This window comes from Diabrotica virgifera, chromosome 4, assembly GCF_917563875.1.
Source record: "Diabrotica virgifera virgifera chromosome 4, PGI_DIABVI_V3a".
Classification (NCBI taxonomy): domain Eukaryota; kingdom Metazoa; phylum Arthropoda; class Insecta; order Coleoptera; family Chrysomelidae; genus Diabrotica; species Diabrotica virgifera.
Genome location: NC_065446.1, coordinates 119642909 through 119663257, shown reverse-complemented (window position 1 = coordinate 119663257; position 20349 = coordinate 119642909). Strand labels below are relative to the sequence as shown.

At 33.1% G+C, this 20349-nt stretch overlaps 1 protein-coding gene across 1 annotated transcript in view; it reads left to right on the top strand.

Annotated features, from left to right (window-relative positions):
• The first annotated feature begins 3302 nt into the window (after positions 1–3302).
• The window catches only part of LOC126883887 (vacuolar protein-sorting-associated protein 25), a 199290-nt gene continuing 182243 nt past the window's right edge, over positions 3303–20349 (top strand). Inside the window, exon 1 of the mRNA XM_050649588.1 lies at positions 3303–3309. The gene's annotated coding sequence lies outside the window, so the exon portion shown is untranslated. The remainder of the gene's footprint in view (positions 3310–20349) is intronic.

Here is a 20349-nt window from a genome sequence, read left to right as displayed (position 1 = left end):
CGATCTGCGTTACGTAATACTTGAACGGTCCTTAAATAAGAAATGTATTGTTTGAAAATGTATTAAAAATATTCTTTATTTTACATCAAGCGTAATGTTACGTATTACTATTATAAAAAGAAGCCATGCATTTATTTTGACAATATTACTATATGACATGACAGTTCTTACAAAGGGCAGAAACTTGTCACTCACTGCTGCCAACACAACATTTCAAAGGTTTGTTCCCACAGTTCAGTGTCTTCTAACACCCTTCCTCAAACCTGTAAAATGCTTGGTGGTGAAATAAAAATCCCAAACTAAATTTAACATTTTCACAAATTTATAAAATTTTTCATTAATTAATGCTTTAGTAAACACATCTGCCAGCTGACTCTCTGTAGGAATATATTCCAATTTTAACATGTTACTATTTACTAAGTCTAACACAAAATGCAATTTAACACCTATATGTTTGCATCTTTTGTTATTCTCAAAATTGCGAAGTAATTTAATAGTGCCTTTGTTGTCATCAAACAAACAAACTGGAAATTGTATATCAATTTATAAATCTGATAACAAATTTCTAACATATAAAAATTCACATGATGCAGTGCAAACTGCTGCAAACTCTGACTCTGCTTGAGAAAGTCACAAATTTTGTTTTTTGGAACTCCAAGAAATTAAATTACCAAATATTTTAAATCAGTTAAATACCTCAATTTTATGTTTAATTACATACAGAGAGGTCCTAAATTATGGAATAAATTCATTTTCTCTTAAATGGACGACTTTAGAGAAAAAATCCGAAACAGATCGATTTTTATTTATAAATTACAATTGTTTGGCATATATTTGATACTAGTGACGTCATCCATCTGAGAGTGATTACATAATCGATGTTTTTTTTAAATGTTAATAGGCGTAGTGTGGCACCTCATTTGAAAGGGAGTTCAATTCTATAAACATTATAAATTTATAAAATACAATATTTTTGTTATTTGCTGAAACCATAAAACCGATGACCCGTAAATGGTAGAACTGGTTGTCTACACTCGAAGGGAATGTCTAAAAATTCTTAGCGAAAATATTATACCGTTACATAAACTTGTTTTTTCTACAAACGTGTTAAAAATGCAATAATACAGTTTAAATTAAATTTTAAAAAACCTTTTAAACCACCTTTTTCAAATTGCACATTTTTCAAGTTGTACTATTAATATTAATGTTATTAAGTGAAATATAAATATTTTGACGTTTCACAATTTGACAATTCACTTTTAACTGCAACTGCAGTGCCTTAAAAATTTTAAATCACTAGTGCTTTAAAGTAGCATTTTTAACGCTCCTATGGAATGCTAAAAATTGCATTTTTAACACGGTTGTAGTTAAAATATTTTTAAATTAGATATATTTACCTGTACAGGTGTGCTGCGCAGTAATGAACGCAACCTGTATCAGTAGCCAAATGGCCGGTACGGTGTTCGAGGAAGCATAGGGAATAATATTGTATTAAAGAACCAGTTGTCTTAAAATACTTTTTTTTCCGACGTTGCTAGCTCTTGGTCCACTAGTTATAATAAATATAGGTAAATATGTGAATATTTCTTACTTACCGACCCGAGATGTGGAACGTAGAATTTATAAAAAATAATATTTTACACAAGTGAGAAGAACAAAAATCACAGTATGGTATGAATTCACTTTTGACTGGTGAAAACAAACACATAATGTTTTACATAATAATGAAAAATTATGATTATGTATAATTTGCAATTTGCACTAGTATAAATATAGGATAGGAATGTGTTACGATAGCAGTAGCCGTTATTTTTTAACTGTTATTTCACTGAAGCTGTTTCACACTGTTACATCATTTTCATAATAACTGAAATATTCAGGTAGCTGACTACTTTTTTAGTTATTGTAGCCCTATAGGAAGAAAACCTACCCGTGTCCTGTCTAGAGTTCACATCCGTTTTTTAATAATTAACAATTTATTTTGTATGTAATTTCTACATACATTACATAAATATGCAATTTTATTATAAATGAATTAATTAATAAAGGGTCTACTTTGTTTAAACATTCCTTGAAAAAATTATTTTTTTCCAAATATCTATTTTCTTAATCATATCATTAACGATCATAGAAAAAGTTAAAGTATATTTTAATAAATAAATTATTTTTATTAAATAATAATTTATTGAACATAATTTATTCATTAAAATATACCTTAACTTTTTCTATGATTAATAATGATAGTATCATTACAAAAAATGGATTTTTGAGAAAAGAATATTTTTTCAAAAATTGTTTAAAAAAATTAGACTCTTTACTAATTAATAGATGTCTAGACAAATTGCATATTTGTAGTGTACACAAAAGTACATACAAATTGAAAGAAGGAATATCAAAATCCATTGAGTAGATCCCAAGATATAGAAAATGGTAGTTGTTTTAAGTTGCTTTTTTAGTTTTTGAACTCCTGCATTTTTCGGCTTCCGCCAGGTAGCTGAAAACTGTTTTAATTGTTGACCTATAGGATGAAAACCTACATGTTTCCTGCCTAGAGTTCGCGTTCGTTTTTTAATTATTAACAATTTAGTGCAATCAACGCAGAAGCTCCCCCTTCACTTACTATGACTAGTCATCATTTGAACTACATTTTTAAAACTTCGAGTAAAATATCATCTTTCCGAATACCTATCTAAGAAGATGTTTTCTACGGACAAAATTTTTAATGTTATTGTAAATGTTTATAAACTAATATTTTTTACTACATTAGATAATTTTTTATCTTTTCTTAATACATTTTGATAGTATCACTTTTCTACTTTCATTTGGCATACGCATCTTCATTATTTTCTGTCATTTGTTATTGCAAAACAAAGGTCTCTGGGATAAACAAATAGAATACCTAACTTTTAAACTAATTAATGCATCGGTCTCAAATTTTGGGAGTTTGTTATGTACCGCAATACCCAACTTTGAGTAAAGTGAAACACTACAGTTCTAAGTTAGTTTTAGTAAAAGTTATTAATAAATAACGATTTTCAGTTATTTTGCAGTTTACGAAGCAACAAATTAACTTTTTGACTTTCAAAATTGTCATTTTGAAGGTTTTTCAATGTTCTAAAAAAAATAAATTTTGTAATTTTATGTCAACTATTTAGCTTTTTAATTGAGTGCAAAAAATGAAAATAATCGCGTTGATTGCACTAAATTGTTAATAATTAAAAAACACGAACTCTAGGCAGGAAATATGTAGGTTTTCATGTAGGTCAAGTCAACAATAACTAAAAAAGTCAGCTACCTTGATATTTCATTGTCCCGAACATGGTCTATTTCTTGCCTATTTCCCTGGCTGGCGGCTGGAGTATTATATCAGTGCGACGAGACGAATGTTATCTACTTGCAATAATACAGTTTGAAAATCCCAACTCTAACTCGATTTCCTACTTAATCTTTAGTTTCTGCAATATGTGCAATATTGCTGTGTTCAGTCAATTCACCGTCTTTGCCGAGCTTTTGGCGGCCCAATAATCACTAAATTTATGAATTCCGTTATTTTTGGATGAATAGTGTTAGATTTAAGATAACATAATGCTATGTTTGTTTTATTTTTGATATGAATGCAATTTCTTTTATTTAAAAACGAATGCCCACTTCTATTTCATTGATGGATGAATGATGAATATACATATTTATGTGGTATTCGATTTTAATTTTTAAATACAAATATTTTTTGTACAGTATTTTTGCCGCCCCAGGGGCGTCATTTGATAGGGTTAGGGGAGGCAGTTGCCCCCCCTTGAAACTGAAAATGACTGAAATTTACAAAAAATACTTTCAGATTTTTTCATCATTACATCATATATATACTGTATTGTATATAATATAATGCTTGCCCCCCCAATCAAAATTTCAAATGACGCCCCTGTGCCGCCCTCTCAAAATTTGCCGCCCTAGGCAGCTGCCTATATTGCCTAATGGATAAAGCAGCCCTGTGCCAGTTACTAGCACACTGGCATACCAGCCAGTACCTAGCAAGTAGTTACCAGCTACTGTCCCCAAACTGGCAAGTGTGAACATTTACTAGCATGCTAGTTCCTGCCATGCTAGCTTATCGCAAAGAATTTGATTTTTCTTGCTAGTAGCATGCTGTGAGATGCAAAGCGCATGCGTGTGAGTGTCACTGGCATGTGTGAACGCGCGATACCGCTACGGGCATGCCAGTAGCTAGCAGAGAATAGTCAGATTTGTTATTTTGGAGATATATTAATCGTTTTATTTTAAACTTGTTTTAAAAAGTGTTTCGTTGGGGTGATGAAAAAATCATCAAATTCATTTCTATTTAGGTATAGCTATGTAATTAGAGTGTATTTGGAATTCACCTAAATCATCTATATATAAAAATAAATTAGCCCGTGACAATGCTTACACCAAAATTTAAGAGGAAATGGCCGAAATGAGTCGGATTCATTATTAAATTTCTAACAATTATTATCCATGGCCATAAGCAATATTTGCTTGTTTAATTCATTCCGAATACCTTCCATGGATCGCCTTTTTGTTGGAAACTCAAAAACTTTTAATTACAAAACAAATAATTTTGTTTCACATGAAAACCACTCGATTGTTTACTAGCACTGGCATGTGTAAAAATCTACCCAGTTCCAGTGTACTCGGCAAATGGATTCTAAAAAAGAACACACCTACCGCCTAAATATTTCGTGTTGGTATCATGTGACGTCACGAGCTATGACGCGGATTACGTGCAACGGTAAGTATATTAGATGGACTATACACAGATAGAATAGATGACTTGTGACTGCAAAATTTGTGACATTTTTCACATGCAAAAAATAATCTAACATTTTTTACTGTATGAAATCCATAATTAAAACCCTTAGTTTTAAATAATTCTTAAGCTAACCCTGTCAATACCGAGTTATCCCTTCTTAATTCCATCCCTACCCATACAGGCAATTATGCTTGGACATCGCGAGATAGGTCTCTTCTCTCTTCCTCTGCTAGTACTGCCGGTTTAAGGGTAAATATCTAAATTAAGTGTCACTCTCCGCTGAGGACACATGAATCTAAGTACTACTTGAACCTTTCTCTTGGGTTTAAACTCTTCTCTGCACACGTTCCGTCAGCAGAGAATCCGATGTAAAATAACCGTTAAACAGTTCAGAACATTAAAACTCGTGAACCAGGTTAATCCGCTGTGAAACGTCATATTCAGCCTTGTGATGGATGACCGAAGTTATCTTTAACGTAAAGTTATTTTGTAGTTAAGTTATAACCTCGAATTGGTGTGATGTATCATATTTAACTTAACTACTTGCGTTATTTCTTGACAGTTCTTGAGTTATCTTATATATATCAACTGTCACTTTATAACGCGACGTTAAACCTCAAGTTATGAGATAACTCTGTAGTTATGTTAAGGATTGTAAGGTAAGCTTTATGTTTTTGGATAGAAATCAAGTGAATATTCAACGTAGAACGCTGCTTCAGATTGTCCCAGAACCTTGTGCGGCATTTTATTAATTTAATAAATCAAATTTAATATCGAATATAAAGCAGCACAAAATTATCAAAAACATAGACCTAAGATAACAATTAAAACCACGTAGGTAGGTACCTAATAAAATTAAAACAATAATAAAAATGAAAAAGAGAGCTAACAATTTAAAAATAGAAGGGTAATGCAATTTTAAACATTATACAAAATCGAGAGATACAAGTTGAAATTTTTATTTATAAACATCCAAGGGCTTTAAGTACTGTACTTTTTATTTGTTCCTTCTATCTACTTTTACGATTCACCACCGAACGACACCGAACATCGAACAGCTGTTCGGTCATCGGTAGCCAAGGGTAGGTATACCAACTTCTCGTGATTCTCTTTCTCGCTCAAACTTGTACTGATTCTACATAAGGTTCTCTTTTTAGACAACTTAGTATTTTCTTCCGTCTATTAAGCGAGCTCGCAAACCAAATGCAACACATAAGATAAAATACATACGTAAAATGTTGCACATTTCATAATAGCGTACATCTGTTTATACTCAACAGAGATAACGTCGCATGCACACATTTTATATAATGTAGAATACAGGAGCGTGCTATAATTTTGGAACTTCAGTAAGTATATCAGTATTTGAAATGTCTTCAAGCGAAGAAGACGTTATTGTAGCTTGGCAATTTTTAAGAAGACGTCAGAGAAAAAAATGGGTTCGGCATGTTCATGCTACACTATTGTTGTTAATATTTTTGGATAATCCTGTGCAACGACTCTATTTACCTCCCAAGGGTAATACTCTGATGAATTTTGACTTGAGGTTGAACATATTAACTTATTTATTTTTAGCACATAATATACAGTTCAGTGGCAGAATTCTTAAAGAACGGACGTATTTGGTACTCCGAGATATTTACCCAGGATATACGGGCCGTTTCGAGTATTTAATACGGGAACTTTTTACCGAAGAGCGGAATAGTTGGCGTAAAGTGATTACGGAATTGTGGCAATCCCCTAATTGTTTTAGAACAAAAAGAAATTGCGAAGTTCATATTGTTTAGTTTTAATGTTTACAATCATTAACAATATTCGAAAACCCATTAAAAGGTGATAAGAACGTGCAAAAACTAATACGGTATCTAGGAACTGCTTTCAATACGGTGGGTAGGAGAACGAGTTCCACGCGGAGGAAGCGACGAGCTCTTTTTACGCTATCGTGTTAAAAGTTTTGTGTACCGGGGGCGTGTGAAAAGTTACTGAAATGTCGTCGGATGAACTAACGGATGAAGGCAAAAGAAGGAGAGAGGAAGGAGAGGACGATGAAAGTGACCCATTTAAAAGAAGCCGCAGAGTAGAGCGGTCACCAGAAAAGACGGGAGCTGACAGAAAAATAGACAGGGTGATGAAATTGTTGGAAGATTTAGCATCCGATGTGAAGGGTATTAAAAGGGAACAAGGGATTTATGCAGAAGAAATTAGAGCATTGAGGGAAGAAAATAAAAAAATTATGAAAGAAAACGAAGAAATTAGAAAAGAGAATGAGCAAGCAAAAAGAGATGTACGAAATTTAACCAGTAGAGTTGAATATTTAGAGAAAGAAAGCAAAAAAGACAACGTGGTTATAACCGGTGTTAAGATAGATACACAGGACTCAGACATTTTAAAAGAGGTGATGGAAAACCTGATTGAGAAGACCATGAATATAAAAGTGGATATTAAAACAGCTGTAAAATTAGGAGAGGAAAAATGTTTACTGCACTTGGAAACCGCGGACAAGAGGAAGGTAATGCAGAATAAGAAAAAACTAAGAGATTTTAAGGAAGAACGGATTTATATAAATGATGATCTAACAGTAGCAGAGATGGAAATGAAGAGCGAATTACGGAAAAAAGCTCAAGAAGCTAGGAGCGAGGGCAAGGCAGTGAAGCTGGGGTTCAGGAAGCTCATAATAGAAGGAAAAACTTGGAGATGGAACAGAAAAGACGGAAAGTCGGACCAACCAAGAAACTAGACGAGGCCGCTTGGAGGGGACAAGATGACAAAAAAATCGCTATGAACAAGGATCTGAGAGAACACACGAATGACAAAGAAAGTGGGAAAAAACAGAGAAACAACGAGCCCATTCTTAGAATAGGAACTTGTAACATGAGGAGTACATATGAAGCTGGTGCTTTGAAGCAGGTAGTGACAGTAATGAAGCAGTATAAGTTGGATGTGTTAGCAATGCAAGAAACGAAGCAGAAGGGTGACAGTGTGATAACAGTGGACGGTTACAGTTTTTTCAATAGTGGAGGCGCCAATAGAATGCTGGGTACAGGTTTTGTGGTGAGTGAGAGGCTGCAGAAGGCAGTGGTAGCCTTTGAAGCTTTATCAGAAAGGAGCTGTATGCTGAGAATCAGAGGTAAGACTAGAAAGCTAAGTTTATTTAATTTGCATGCCCGTTCAGAAACCAAAGATCAAGAAACAAAAGATGAATTCTATGATATTATAGAACGGGTTTACAATAAAATTCCAAAGTATGATGTTAAAATAATTATAGGGGACCTTAATGCTAAAGTGGGTAATGAGAACAGGTACAGGAAGACCACAGGTGGAAGGAGTAAGCACCAGGAAAGTAACGACAACGGCAAGATGTTGATAGGCTTTGCACAGGAGAATAATATGAGAATAATGAGTACATACTTTGATCATAAGGCAATACATAAAGAGACATGGATTTCGCCAGATGGCCAAACAAGGAATCAAATTGACCATATTTTGATTGAAGCTAAACATGCGAAACAAATAACAGATGTACGAAGTTATCGAGGAGCTGATATGGATTCCGATCATATATTGTTGATAGCAAAAATAAGAGAAAGAATGCCGAAACCGAGAGGTCAATTGGAAAGTCGAAAAAAATACGATGTTGCCAAATTGAACAACGAGGACATTGCAAAGAGCTTTGAAGCGGAAATTACGGACAAGCTTAGATGTAGGCAGTACCATGACAATATAGAAACGGAGTGGACAGAAATTGAGGAATCTTTGAAGGAATCAGCAAGTAAGCACCTGGGACAAGTAAGTAGAAAACAGAAAAAAGAATGGTTCGATGATGACTGTAGGAAAAGGTTAGAGAAAAGGAATCAGGCACGACAAAGAATGATAGATGAGCCTAGTGAAAAAAATAGAAAGAAATATGAAGAAGAGAGGAGAAACACAAAAAGAATGTGTAGATATAAAAAGCGGGAACACATGAGTAAAAAGCTTGAAGATATTGAACAACACTATATCAATAAGAACATTAGAAATTTCTACCAAGAAGCAAAAAGAAGTAAAGAACAGTATTCAAGAGGACAAAACTTTTACAGGAGCAAAGAGGGGCACCTAATAGGGGACAAGGAAGGAAAACTGGATAGATGGAGAGAGCATTTTGAGGAACTGCTAAATGAGAGGCAGGAAGGTAATGACGAGGTTCAGATGGAAGTGATACAAGAAAACTACAACCAAGAGGATGTAGTGGAGCCGCCAACAGACGAGGAAATAATGGAAGTTTTAAGAAGCATAAAGAACAACAAGAGTGCGGGTATCAACGACATTCCAGGAGAAATTATTAAACATGGAGGTAAAATATGAGAAAAGAGAATATGCAGCCTACTAAAGATGATATGGGATCAGGAAGAAATGCCGAGACAATGGAGTCAGGCTGTAATATGCCCGATATTCAAAAAGGGAGATAAATCTCAATGTGAAAGTTACAGAGGTATCGCTTTGCTTGATGTAATTTATAAAGTCCTTGCCAAGGTTATAAGAGAAAAATTAGAGAGATATATTAGTGTGCAGGTAGGAGAATATCAAGGTGGTTTTAAGAAAGGAAGATCTACCATCGATCAGATTTTCGTACTAAAGATGTTACAGTGCGGTACCTACGAACAACAGCTAAATATGAAGCTCCTGTTTATAGACTTCAAGCAGGCATATGATACAGTCGTAAGGAAACGCCTTTATCATGCACTTCGGTTAATTGGGATACCGGAGAAGTTGGTCAAACTGGTGAAAATGACACTCTAGAGAACAGAAAATCGAGTAGCACTGGAGGGTAGCCTCTCAGAAAAGTTTAAAGTACGAAGGGGTTTGAAGCAGGGAGACCCTCTATCAACTGTCCTTTTCAATTGTGTATTAGAGGCAATATTCAGGGAGAGCGGGATCAGAACGCAAGGTACGATCCATGATAGAAGAACTCAGGTACTTGCATATGCAGACGACATAGTATTGATAACAAGAACAAAAAGAGAACTGCTAAGAGTATTTAACCTTTTTGAAAGAAAAGCTAAGCAGTACGGTCTGAAAATTAACGAACACAAAACAAAATTTATGGAAATGGGAGATACACTAAATGAAGAACAGGTTTTGAAAATTAGAATAGATAACGATGGAAAAGAATATTGTTTCGAGAAAGTAAAAGAATTTGAATACCTAGGGGTCACTGTAACAGAGAAAGGAGATGAAGTTCCAGAAATTGAAAAAAGAATTGCGAAGGGAAGACGAGCAGTTGGAGCATTGAGCATACTTTTAAAAAGTAGTCTCATCTCAAGAGCAGCAAAATTGCGGTTATATAGTACGGTGATACAACCTACAGTACTGTATAGTAGTGAATGTTGGGTTCTGAATAAGAGAGAAGAAAATGCATTGGAAAGATGGGAACGGAGTGTGCTGAGAAAGATTTTCGGTGGTGTGAAAGTGGGAGAGGACGAATGGAGAAGACGGACGAATGCGGAAGTTCAAGAACTGTTTGGGAAGCCAGTAATCAGCCATATGGTAAAAACTAGAAGACTTCGCTGGCTAGGACATGTGGAAAGGATGTCAGGGGACCGATGGGCGAAGAGTATATTGTTAAGAGGTGAGGGAAGAAGAAGGAGGGGTCGACCGCGGAAAAAGTAGCTGGAAGCAGCCAAAGAGGATCTACAAAGAGGAGGCGTTGTAAACTGGAAGACAGCTGCCCTGGACAGAGTAAAGTGGAGAAAGACAGTTGAAAAATTTCAAGCCATGGGCCCCTGAGGCCTGCAGCGCTATTATATATACATAATATGCAAATCGGACAGGTCGATTTTTAAAACAATCATAGTATATTCGTGTGACAGTCATAACTAAGATTTTTTTGAATCGGAAAGTACATCATGTAACACCTCATTTAAAAGCTTTTAAAATACTGATTACAAAAATGTATAATACTTGCGCAAAATTTCGGTCCAATACTTTTTAAATGGATTCATTTTTTTTAATCCTGAGAAAACTAATAAGAATTTTTGAAAATTTTAAATGTGCATGCACTCGTAATTAGTGACTAGTTCAAGCCTCAACTACAGCCCCTTCAAAAATAAGCACTTCCAACTGGTGAAACTTACCATATAAACAATATATACACGAGTAAAGCAACTTATGAAGTGGTAACGATTAATTTCACTGGGGATGCTAATTAGGGGGTGATTTTCACAATTTTTTTTTACCAAAAAAGGAAGGGACCAACGTTATTTTGAGCGTAACTTGCTTACTTTTGCTACTAAAACAAAATGAAAGTTTTTTTAAATAATTTAAAAAAGTTTTAATGATTTTTTCCCAAAAAGTGCTTTATTTTTTGGTTATTTCACGTTGAAATATTCGATTTGAAATTTGGCGAGTATAAATGTATTTTTCATTACTTATAACTAACTCTTCTTTTACTAGGTAATCTCATACCTAAACCATTTTTTTCACTTTTTTATCTGATATATTTTTGCTAAGAGTGTTTTTTTTTCGATAAAATACTTACTTATTGAGTTAGTTGCAAGAAACCGTCTGAAAATGTGTTTTTTATGAACATATTTACTCGCAAATAACTCGAAAATTTTAACTTAGTGAAAAAATGCTATAAAACAAAAGTTGCTTAGAATTAGTTAGTTTATCCATTTCCGGTCTTATTTTGAGCGTAGGGTAAAAGGGGGAGTTATTGGCCTCTAGGGATTTATTGGCCACTTCTCATTCAAATCGTTTTATTAAGAAATCAAAACAATTGGAAGAATATCCCATAAAATCGTTAAAATATGGCAACCGTATTTAGTTCGTTACAGCAAACTGTTAAAAATTTGGCAACATGGCTTCAAAATAGCGGGAAATTGTTTGTGGCGTTAATACTGTCTCTGGTGAACGAGTGATAATCTTAGTGATAAGTTAATAAATGGAAGCTATAAATGTGAGTACAGTATGATATTTTTTAGCTATGCTGTTGTTTCAATAATTTGTTTATTGAAAATAAGTATTGGGGACCAAAATGAAAGAGTTTTTAACACTCTAACCTCTAAAATATTATATTTATTGGGTGGCCAATCACTACAAAACACTTTGGTAGAACTCTAGTTATTGGCCAAGGTGGCCATTCACTACCAAAAATACCTGCGACGTAAAATATGTTCTGGTTATGTAAAATCAATATTAAATAATTTCAGTAACTTAATAGAAACATTATTAATAATATTAGACGTGCGTAGTGAGTCGTTGGCCGGTGGCCAATAAATACATTACGAGGGCCAATCGCTAACTCTTTAACATTATTTTCAGATTTTCTGCAAGATGCCGAAAGTTAAAGAGGGCAGTAATTATTCAAAAAAATATTCCGAGGAGGATATTCAAAAGGCTTTAAAAGAAATAACAGCTGGATTAGCACTTCGAGAAGTTGCTAAAAATAAAGTACCCAGGGCCACACTACAATTTAGACGAAGTTTAAAATTAAAAAAAACCAGTTTAGGTCCAAATCCCTATCTTACTAATGAAGAGGAAATGGCTCTAGTAAACTGGGCTATACATAGTTCCAAAAAAGGGTTTCCCAGGCGTAAAGAAGATATCCAATTATCTGTTAAAGCATTCCTTGACAAAGCACCTAGAAAAACCCCCTTTAAGTACAACTGCCCAGGGGAGGATTGGTATAAATCATTCTTAAGACGTCACCCAGTTTTAACGGAACGAACTTCAGAACCTGTCACATCAGCAAGCTCTACTATTGCAGAGAAAGATATCCGAAAATGGTTTTCCGATATTTATTCGTATCTCACTTCCAAGGGCTATAACCATATTCTTACCGATCCATCAAGAATATTTAATGCGGACGAGACTTGTTTCAATCTCTGCCCTAAAACGTCTACGGTTCTAGCCCCAAAGGGTTCGAAGAACGTTTACGAGGTTGAGTACGCCTCTTCCAAACAAAACATTACTGTGTTATTTACTTTTTCTGCTGATGGTGTGGTTACTCCTCCTCTAATAATATTTGCAGGCAAAAGACTTAAGTCACAAGTTTATGAGTCCATACCAAAAGAATGGGGTGTAGCAACATCCCCTACTGGTTGGATGAAATCAGACATTTTTAATGATTATATTAAAAATGTTTTTCATCCTTATTTACTGGAAAAGAACATCAAATTGCCAATTATATTATTTATAGATGGACATAGTACGCATGTTACATTCGACGTCAGTGAGTTATGCAAAAAATTGGATATTATATTAATTTGTTTGTATCCAAATGCCACACGTATACTTCAGCCAGCTGATGTAGCTGCATTCAAGCCCATTAAAACAGGCTGGAAAATAGCTGTCCTTGCTTGGAGAAGAGAAAATCTTGCAGATTCATTGACAAAACATAAGTTTGCACCAATACTAAACTCTGTGATTGCCGATTATGCTAAAACTGTGACTATCCAAAATGGATTTAAAGCCACTGGGTTATATCCTTTTAATCCAGATTCAATAGACTTTTCGAAGTGCTTAGGAGGGCAAGAAATCAAAACTTTGCCTTCGCAGGATGTTGAAGAACCAGGTGATACTGCCACAATTACGTATAAAGCATTAAAGGATATTCTCGGAATGCATATTCAGAATATCAATACTGATATCAGGAGTGATATTTGGAAGGTGTTCAACAAAACAAAAGGTGATGGTGATAATATTGCACAGACTTCAATGTTGAATACCACGGTTGTCGAAAACTCAGAACAAAATGTTCAAGATTGCAATGAAGTAAGAAAAGAAATTGAGGAGAACATTATTGTGAAAACTAACATATTCCCTGTTGTTCAAAATAACGATTTGCATTCAGATCACGAAATTTTATTTAATGTGAACAGTATGCCAATTGTATTCACCGACTTTCTGAACAACGAAAATATTATTCTTGAAGAAATACCGTTCGATAACATTGAACATGCCAACTCAGACACAAATTTAAATGCAAGCATTGACGAGCACCTAACATTACCCCAAACACCAAAGAGGAAAGGAAAAAGAAATAATAAAAAATCATCTTTTGTAATAACAGGAACTGTGTGGAGAAATCAAAAGAAAGAAAAGGAGGAAAACAAAATTAAGAAAGAACTGGATAAAAAGAACAGGTTAGAAAAAAGAAAACAAAAACAAGAGGCTCAGCAAGAATTAGAAAAGAAAAAAAAAGCTAGAAATAGCGCAAAATATAAATCCATTGCTTAAAAAAAGACAACCGAAGAAAAAAGTGGAAGATACTAACAATAAAAGTTTGGAAACCCAAAATACTGCCAAAAAAATAGAAAATGAAAACCCTCCAGGACCTAGTATCAATACATTATTTGCAGAAAAAGTAGAACGAGCTTCAAGAAATTTGTTTCAAGACCAGAAAGTCGACGTTGTGTCTGAATATATTGTAATGCCATCAAATCAAGAAGAAAGTCTAGCAGATATTGTTTCAAGTATAGGGCTAGATCTAGACAAAAACAGACAGAGTGAAAATGGTTTGTGCTACTCATGTGTCAATGGAATAACATATTCTAATTACGGCTTAAAATGCAATACATGTGAACGATCATATCATGTTAAATGTATGAAAAAACACTGTATCCACAAATCTAATTCTCGCATCTTTTATTGTAGACTAAGAGCCGCTATAGGTGAAATTTCTTAATCATTTTAGGCACGACGGGACCCTATAACTTAAATAGTAGAACCTAAAAGAAAACGTTTGAGCACTGTGCCGTCACTTTTCAGTGGCACATGCGTCTACAGTGGCGCATCAAACTTTACACTTATGGACGGGATATATAACTTAAAAAATACCCTCCGTCATTACCAGAATTTAATTTTTTTCATTTTTTCAAGTTCTATGTGATTAAGACATAAGATTCATCGTAATTTTAACCCACCACCCCCTTCTCCCTGCCCCCACCATCAAAAAATTTATTTTTCGATTTTATTTTTTTTTGGTGGGATGCAATCAATTTTAAAATTTCAAAAAATTCACACGCATAGCTAAGGCTTTTATAAAACACGTCTATTTTTTATAGACCTGTAGATTGAGTGTACATAACCTCAAAAAATTTAAAAAAAAATTTTTTGGAAAAAAGTATATAACTTTTTTTTGGGGACAGCTGCAGATCTAATTTTTTCTTAGTCTTGTGTATTTTATCAAACACTATATTTCTGATTTTTTTCAGATTTTTCTGTAACGCTGGTCACCTTCAAAAATCCAAAAAAAACTGTTTTTTAAGGGGGTTTTGGGGGATTTGAACGTGTTTTTCTGATTTTTAAATAATCTAAAGGACTCAGTTACTTTAAGTTACATATAATCTATAAAAACAAAATTGATTTGATATATTATGAAGTCTTTAAAATAGGGAAAATCCCCCAAAACCCCCCAAAAAACAGTTTTTCGGATTTTTGAAGGTGGGGAGCCTTACGGAAAAATCTGAAAAAAATTGAAAATATAGTGTTTCATAAAACACATAAGATTAAGAAAAAATTATACCTGCAGCTATTCCTCAAAAAAAGTTATACGCTTTTTTGAAAAAAAAAAAAAATTCTTTTAATTTTTTGAGGTTATGTGCACTCTACCTATGGGTCTATAAAAAATAGACATATTTTGTAAAAGTCTCAGCTATGCGTGTGAATTTTTTGAAATTTAAAATTGATTGCATCCCACCAAAAAAAAAATAAAAACGAAAAATGAAGTTTTTGATGGTGGGGGCAGGGGGAAGGGGGTGGTGGGTTAAAATTACGCTGAATCCTATGTGTTAATCACATAGAACTTAAAAAATAAAAAAAAATTAATTCTGTTAGTAAGGGAGGGCAACTTTTAATTTATTTATCCCGTCCATAAGTGGAAAGTTTGATGCGCCACTGTCGACGCATGTGCCACTGAAAAGTGACGGCACAGTGTTCAAACGTTTTCTTTTAGGTTCTACTATTTAAGTTATAGGGTCCCATCGTGCCTAAAATGATTAAGAAATTTCACCTATAGCGGCTCTTAGTCTATTGTTCAATCTGTTTAAAAAAATGTACCTAGGTATTTTTTGATTTGCTGCACTATTATTATACAGGGTGTAACGAAAATACAGGTCATAAATTTAATCACATATACTGGGACCAAAAATAGTTTGATTAAACCTAACTTACCTTAGTACAGATGTGCATATAAAAAAAGTTACAACCCTTTGAAGTTACAAAATGAAAATCGATTTTTTCCAATATATCGAAAACTATTAAAGATTTTTTATTGAAAATGGACATTTGGCATTCTTATGACAGTATCATCTTAAGAAAAAATTATAGTGAAATTTGGACACCCTATAAAAATTTTATGGGGGTTTAGTTCCTTTAAACCCCCCCAAACTTTTGTGGAAGTTCCAATTAAATTATTATTGTAGTACCATTACTTAAACACAATATTTTTAAAACTTTTTTGGCTCTTAGTACTTTTTCGAAAAGTCAGTTTTTATCGAGATATTTTGAATATTTGTCAAATCCACCACATATTTGTATATGGGTAAGTACTATTATGGAGACTTGGTAATAATATGAAAATTTATGTATGATTTACATTTTTAGGTATATTTTGAAGCGTATTAAAAAATAAGCCATATCTTGATAAAAGGTGCCTTCTCGAAAAAATACAAAGAGGCAAAAAAGTTTTAAAAACATTGTGTTTAACCAATGGTATCGCAGTAATAGTTTAATTGGAGCGTACACAAACATTTGGGGGGTTTAAAGGAACAAAACCCCCATAAAATTTTTATGTAAACATATTAAAAAAGAAGCCGCAACTCAATAAAAAATGCCTTATCGAAAAAATACTAAGAGCCAAAAAAGTTTTAAAAATATTAAATTTAATTAATGGTACCACAATAATAAATTAATTGGAACGTACAGAAAAGTTTGGGGGGGTTTAAGGGAAAAAAACCCCCATAAAATTTTTATGGGGAGCAGAAATTTCACTATAATTTTTCTTTAAGATGCTTCTACCGTAAGAATGCCACATATCCATTTTCAATAGAAAACCTCTAATAGTTTTCGATATATTCGAAAAAATCGATTTTCATTTTGTAATTTCGAAGGGCTATAACTTTTTTTATGTGCATATTTGTACTAAGGTAAGTTAGGTTCATTTGAACTATTTTTGGTCCCAGAATATGTGATTTAATTTATGACCTGTATTTTTGTTACACCCTGTATTTACAATATTTTAAAGAGAGTAGAAAATCAAATATACAGGGTGTAACAAAATTACAGGTCATAAATTTAATCACATATTCTGAGACCAAAAATAATTCGATTGAACCTAACTTACCCTAGTACAAATGTGCACATAAAAAAAGTTACAGCCCTTTTAAGTTACAAAATGAAAATCGATTTTTTCGAATGTATCGAAAACTATTGGAGATTTTTTATTGAAAATGGACATGTGGCATTATTATGGCAGTATCATCTTAAGAAAAAATTATAGTGAAATTTGGACACCCCATAAAAATTTTATGGGGGTTTTGTTCCTTTAAACCCCCCCCCCCAAACTTTTGTGTACGTTCCAATTAAATTATTATTGTAGTACCATTAGTTAAAAACAATATTTTTAAAACTTTTTTGCCTCTTAGTACTTTTTCGAAAAGTCAATTTTTATCGAGATATTTCGAATATTTGTCAAATCCACCACAGGTGCTTTTTCGTAAAAATACAAAGAGGCAAAAAAGTTTTAAAAACACTGTGGTTAACTAATGGTACCGCAGTAATATTTTAATTGGAACGTACACAAACATTTGGGGGTTTAAAAGAACAAAACCCCCATAAAATTTTTATGTAAACATATTGAAAAATAAGCCTCAACTCGATAAAAATTGCCTTATCGAAAAAATACTAAGAGGTAAAAAAGCTTTGATAACATTGAATTTAACTAATGGTACCACAATAATAATTTAATTGAGACGTACACAAAAGTTTGGGGGGGTTTAAGGGAACAAAATCCCCATAAAATTTTTATGGGGTGCACAAATTTCACTATAATTTTTCTTTAAGATGTTCCTGCCATAAGAATGCCACATGTCCATATTCAATAAAAAACCTCCAATAATTTTCGATATATTCGAAAAAATCGATTTTCATTTTGTAACTTCAAAGAGCTGTAACTTTTTTTATGTGCATATTTGTACTAAGGTAAGTTAGGTTCATTCGAACTATTTTTGGTCCCAAAATATGTGATTTGATTTATGACCTGTATTTTTGTTACACCGTATAATTATTGGAACTCTTGGTTTCATTTATTTTTAATTTAATTTTCCAATGTCAATTATTTTCATGTATAACCAACCACATACATCTTTTATCATTTTGGTAGGTAGTAGGTACGCATTTAAATGATTTAAATACCGATATAAACATGAGGCCAATCTTTGACTTTTTGTTGGCCAATGGATGCAATATGATGGCCAATAGCTGACCAGTTAACTTTGGTTAACAAAAAAATTAGAGGCATACCTACATGTTTTTCTTTTAATTTCAAGGCCCTTATATTTGAAAAACATAAACATCTTTAGAGGTTCTCAATAACTTTCTTTCCTATAACTTAAAAAAAATTAAATATACAGTTATTTTACCAGTTTTGATTAGTTAAAGGGCCAATCACTCCCCCTTTTACCCTATATTTTTTCACCCTCGAGAAGGGATGAAGCTGGGCCCCATGCTATAGTATTTTTACTACAAAAGCGATATTACGTAGGTCAACATTTTTGACGTAAGAGAACTGTCAAAACGTTAGAATGTGACTCTTCATTATTGCCATGTTTATTATAAACAAAATGTTTATTATATGTCAAAGTGTCACGAGAGCAAAAATTCTATATTAATTTCAAAGGTCGAGTGCAATTTGTTGCGATTATTTCATGAATAAAACTGTTCAAAACCAAAATTTTATTGTAATTTATTTATGTAAGTACTATTAAACACACAGTTTTTATAAATATTTGACGATTGAAAGTCATCACTTTTATAATTTTTAAAACATTAATTGTCATTAATGTCACTGAATGTATTTTTTCGTAGCAACGAAGGGCATCTGACCTAATATACTTAACGACGGGAGATTATCAAAAATTATCGATTTAATTCAGATTTCTGTTGGTCAAAATCTCCTATGAATGAAATAATCGGAATAATTTACCTAACGGGGGCGACAATGCAGTCTGGACTATATGGGATGTTGCCTGTTACAAATATCGTTCGGATATTGCTTTTGGTATGCGAGCTTCTATATGGTATACGTCTAAGAAATATCTCATCTCATAACGGTGGATGATCCATCACACCGAATTTACGTTTTATAGTTATGGAGATAGTTATATGTTATAGTTATGTTAACTTTTAACACAAATGTTCAAAATAACTCCGGTCATTCACCACACGGCTGATTTGTGTTTAATCAGAACGCGAGCAGTGACCAGTAACTAAGTCTTGGTAAGATTTTTGTAAACTTATATTATCTGTTGATCATAACCCCTGATCTTATTAATAATTTCACATAAGTACATGTTTTCATCGTACAGCATTGTTAAGTTTAATTTTTGATAAAATAGATTTCTACATTTTAAAATTTCTACATTTCGTATATATAACGTTACTACACAATAATTAATACGTTGAGATCTATTTTAGCAAGTTAAATATAATAAAGCGTTCATGCTTACCTTAGACCTCTTGTTTCGTCGGTTGCTACGTCAGTTAAATATGATAACGTTGCTGCATAATACGTTGTTGGACCTCCCGTTAACATAGGAGGAATAGAAGATATTAAAAAATACCATGGATTTATGCTATCAAAGATGCTGAAAATTACTACCAGTACACTCCCCATAGTAAGGCCTGCGAAAGTGAAAAATAGTTCAGAATAGAAATTTCTTTAAATTTAAAGAAGCTTAATATACAGGGTGTTTCATAAATAATTGGAAATATTTTAACTCAAAATATTAGAGTTTAACCCAAATCACCTAGTCCGAAAATGCTTCCTACGGAAGCTAGAGCTCTTTGAAGATAGCGTCTTGTAATTAGTTTTTCCTAATACCTTCAGAACGCTTGGATGTAGAAAAACGAAAACTGGTACACCTATTTGCCTTTCAGAGATAAATCAATTCCATAAATTGCGAATTTGTAGTACCGGTCATACGCCTCCGTTTTGAGTAGGGCAACATTTATTTTATCGCATAGCTTTTTTGAATTAAATTTTTATTCATTTTTTAACCCTGGACTATTAAATTGTGAGGTAATTATTCTAAATAAAAAAATAAATTTATTAGGAAAACGAACACTGATACGTTTATTTACCTTCCAGAGATGAATCTATGTCTTCAATTGCGAATTTGTAGTACCGGTCAGATGCGTCCGTTTTGGGTATGTCAACGGTAATTTTATCGCATTTTTTTTGTGTCTTTAATTTTTAAGCATTTTTGACACTAGATTATTAAATGATGAGATATTCTAGTACTAAAAGTTACTCTTACTTTAAGTCTGTAAAATACACCGTTTCTTTTTAAATGTTTTTTTCAAAT